We start from the raw sequence: 4878 nt of genomic DNA, 5'->3' as shown, positions 1-4878 counted from the left end.
TCCAATGGGCCTCTCTTTCCAGTGATGGCCGACTAGGCCATCTTTTGATACACATGCAGCTAGAGTCAAGAGCTCCGGGGTACTGGTTAGTTCATAATGTTGTACCACCTATAGGGTTGCAGATCTCTTTAGCTCCTTGGAACCATGAACTCTTGACAGTGACTTTATTCTATGGGTTATGTCTTTGTGATTCCGAGGGAAAGCCACTTGACAGACTAGTCACAAAAGTTGCCGAAGTTATCACATCCTGCTCATGTTCCCAAATCTAGCAGAGAGTAATTCCTATGATGTTCAAAATGGAATGATTAATTTATTTTGTGCAATGGTAATATTTGAATGCTCTGAGAATAAGAGGAAACCCAGTTACTGAATGATCCTATATTATGTGAATTAGTTGTAGAATACGAGACATGGTTTGCTGTTTTCTTGCCCCTTTGTTTGTAATGAACAAGATAAACAGAATAGAAACAGGTAAGCAATAATAAAGTAGACCCAATGTCTTCTTGTTTAATTAAGAAACACTGATGTACTGTCAGCAAGAACATTTTCATTTTTATAGAAATGAATGCAAACTATTAGCTCAGGTCTTTAAATCTTGGCTTAAAGTTTCTTTGCAAACGCAGGCAGAAAGCAGTGCTCTCTATTGCTATTTAACAAAAGTGAATGCAATTTATAAGGTGCCAACTTATTGAAATGTGTCTCCTCATCCCCTTTAAATTATAAAATTGCTGACCTTACAACTTTATAGAAAGCACAGTTTGAGATTTTACAGTATTTTTATTGTTCATAAACTAGATATCTAAAGAAGGCTGATTGTGAAGGCCCTGAACTTTGAAAGAATAATCACGTACCAAATAGCTTTGTCTTCTGCCTGTCCTGTCCAGCTGTCAGCTTCTCAGCCTCTGCAGTCTGGAGGCTTCAAAAAGAAGGCAGGCAATTCATGCTTTATAAAGGTTTTGATTTCTTTACTCTTTTGTTCCTTCTATATTGCTAGGCAAAATATTACTACAATTATTATTTTATCATTTGTTTCTGGGCTAATCCAAACTAGTTCTTGCAACACAGGGGAGTGATATAGTTGGCCTTTGTGTTTTTCTTTCTTTCCTTTTCCAGTGAACTTCATTATTACAAGTGTGTGTCAGAAAAGGTGAGCCTTGTTGATAGTAATTTAAACACTACACATTGGTCAATCCCTCTCTTTCACTGGAGATGTTTTCTTAGCATTTTACTACAAAACAGCAATTAGTATAATTTCCTTACAAAGGTAGACATAATGAGCATTTAGATATTTAACGCTGGCATGTACAAGGTAATGTGCTAATGTGGACTGTGCTGCATCAGGGGATACATGACCATGGTCACCTTCTTTGTGTGCATCTTTAGCTTTGCAAGGTAAAACAATTTTTGAAAATTAATTTTCAATGGTTATAAAATTACCCCAACTTTAACATTTTTGGCATTTAAGGGCACTCACTTGCTTCTTTTCTTGACAGAAAAGAATGAGAAAAAAATAATGATAACAATTTTTCTCAACACACTCTTCTCCACTTGATTCATACCATTCCTTATAGTACATTTTTATATCTTGTTCACAATCATGTGTTAAGTAGTGAATAATAAAAAATGTGAATATTTGATAATTTGACCTTTGCGCTGATATCAGTAAACTTTAATTTCATGGAGGTATCAATCATTAGCAGAGATGTTTTCTCAGAACATCTACTGGTGGATAACAGATTTGCAAAGCCTTTTGTTCAAGATGAACATATCCTCTTGGCATCAGGTCACCCTGTAAAGAATTAGAGCAGGACCATCATATTATTTATCCCATCATGCTGTTTATCTAAAAGGTGAGATGGAGGCCACTTGACAGAGTGTCTCCTTGGCTCCTGGCTTCTCAATTTATGCATAATTTTCTAGCAATTCATAAAGTGCGGGTCACTAAGATGAGAAAAATCTAGTACTAAACTGAGATGAGGTCCCAGCTCTGTATGACTTTGTACACATATTTTGCTCATGAAGTACCCGAGACTTGGGGCAATGAATGAATGACTAGATTTTCTTTTCCAAGACAGGGTTTCTCTGTATAGCCCCGACTGTCCTGGAACTCACTTTGGAGACCAGGCTGGCCTCGAACTCAGAAATCTGCTAGCCTCTGCCTCCTGAGTGCTGGGATTAAAGACATGTGCCACTATGCCCGGCTTGAATATGAGCTCTTATGTCTTAAAGACTTATAAAATTTCAGGGCAAGGAGCAACTTTTTTTGAAGTAATAACATTCTTCTCTGTCATCATGAAAACCAAAAGCAATTTGAAAGTCATGTGTGGCCTGTAATAAATGCTTAATAGCTGTCATATCTTTCATTATCTGATTTAAAATTAAAATCTTAACAGGGAAAATATATAAAGCAGTTACAGCGAGCCTAAATAGTTTATGTATGTGTACATATGTGTGTATATATATGTATATGTATATATATATATGTATATGTATATATATATATGTATATGTATATATATATATATATATAATGTGTGTGTGTATGTGTGTGTGTGTGCGCGCGCTGGCGCGCACGAGCGCACATGCATAGACATGTAGGTGGAGGACATATGTCTGCATCGGTTTCTCTCTACCGAGACATAGTTTACCAGTTACTTAAGCTGGCTAGCCAGTAAGTTCCAGAGATCTGCTTTTGCATCTCCTCTCCCCCTATCCTGCTGCTGGGGTTTGATACTTAGAACTGGCTATTTACATGGGTGGCAGAGATCTGAGCTCATGTCTTCATACCTGTGCAAGTACTTTACATGTCTTATATCCTTACCATCATTATACCCACCAACTAAGGATTCTAACACACACACACACACACACACACACACACACACACACACACACAGTGCCACATTGCCTTCTAGCCTTATAAAACGGTAGAAAATTTAGAAGCTTTAAAAATTAATCATTGATTATTTAAAATAATCAGTCATGGGATCCACCTGGCACACAGCCAGCAGAGATAAGCTGTGCACTTTTCCATGAATTTCACCTTCTGGCCCACTGCTGTTTATTTTTTGTGAGTAGGCTTGGGGAAGGGGCAGGAACATCCTGCTTAGACACCTCTACAACCGAACCAACCCATCCACCTGGGGCACAGCCAGCCGAGGAGAGTTTTGCACTATGACCAGATCTCCATCATCTGTCCCATATATCTCTCTGTCATCCTGAACAGCCTTGTGGGACCTCAGCATCATCCTGCTTCTCTGAGGAGGCCTGCAAAGTTGTATGTGGGTTGGAGCAGGAACATGCCGTTTAGACCCCTCACTGGCCAATCTGCTGATGCCAAGTCCACTTAGGACACAACTAGCAGAGGTGAGGAGCAGTGTCCTCATTGCTGAGATACACTGTCATGTTCCACCTGCCTCCCCAGGGAGTTATTCTGGCATCAGGAATATCAAGCCATCACTTGGGACAACCAGAGGTTGAAAGACAGTGTAAGGACTCAATCAACAAGAGTCAGGGAAATATGGTACCACTAGATCCCAGATAATCTTTTCCTGCAAGCCCTGGATATCACACAGCTGAAGAAGAAGATGACCTTACATCCAATCTTATAAAGATGATAGAGAACTTTAAAGAGGAAGTGAATAAATCCTTTACAGAAGTGAAGAAAAATACAACCAAACAGGTGAAGAAAATGAATAAAACTGTCCAAGAACTGAAAGTGGAAATAGAATAAATAAAACAGAAACTGAGGGAATTCTGGAGATGGAAAATCTAGCAAAAAGAACAGGAACTACAAACACAAGCATCACCAACAGAATACAAGAGATTAAAGAAAGAATCTCAGGTTTAGAAGATAAAATTAAAGCTATAGATACACTGGTCAAATAAAATGCTAAATCTAAATATTTCATGACACAAAACATCCAAGAAATCTGAGACATTATGAGAAGACCAAATCTAAGAATAATAGGGGTAGAAGAAAGAGAAGATTCCCAGGTGCAAGGCCAAGAAATCTTCAGCAACAAATGTAAACATTATTCTAGAGTAAAGGGCTAGAAAAGTTTTCCAAGCAATTGGACACAATGACCAAGCTGAAGTAACCATTATAATATCTAAAAAAACAGACTTTCAACCAGAAATATTCAAAAGGGACAGGGAAGGACTCTTCATACTCTTCAAAGGTAAAATCCACCAAGTTGTCATGTCTATTCTGAATAACTATGCTCCAAATGTAAGGACACCCACATTTGTAAAAGAAATATTATTAAAGATTAAATCACACATTGAACCCCACATATCAACACCTAACTTACCAGTGGACAGATCATCTAGACAGAAACTAGGACAGATGTTTTATTGCAGAATTCTATCGGAATTTCAAAGAAAAGTTAATACCAATACTCCACAAACTCTTCAACAAAATATAAACAGAAGGAACATTGACAAGCTCATTCTATGAGGCCACACCTACCCTGATACCTAAACCACAAAAAGACTTAACAAAGAAAAGGATTTCAGAACAATTTCTTTTATGAAAACTGATGCCAAAACACTCAATAAAATACTTGCAAACCAAATCTAAGAACAATCAAAAACATCATAATTATCAAGTAGGCTTCATTCCAAGGATGCAGGGATGGTTAAATATATGAAGATCCATCAATGTATATACAAACTTAAGGAAAAAACTCACATGAGATGTTGAAAAAGCCTTTGATAAATCCAACACCCATCATGTTAAAAGTCTTGGGAAGATCAGTAATGCAAGGTGCATGGTTAAACATAATAAAGGCAATTATATAGCAAGCCAATGGCCAACATCATATTAAATGGAGATAACACTAAAGCAATTCCACTAAATTCAGGGATAAGACAAAG

The sequence above is a fragment of the Mus caroli genome, chromosome 5, assembly GCF_900094665.2.
Source record: "Mus caroli chromosome 5, CAROLI_EIJ_v1.1, whole genome shotgun sequence".
Lineage (NCBI taxonomy): Eukaryota > Metazoa > Chordata > Mammalia > Rodentia > Muridae > Mus > Mus caroli.
This window is presented reverse-complemented; position numbering follows the sequence as displayed.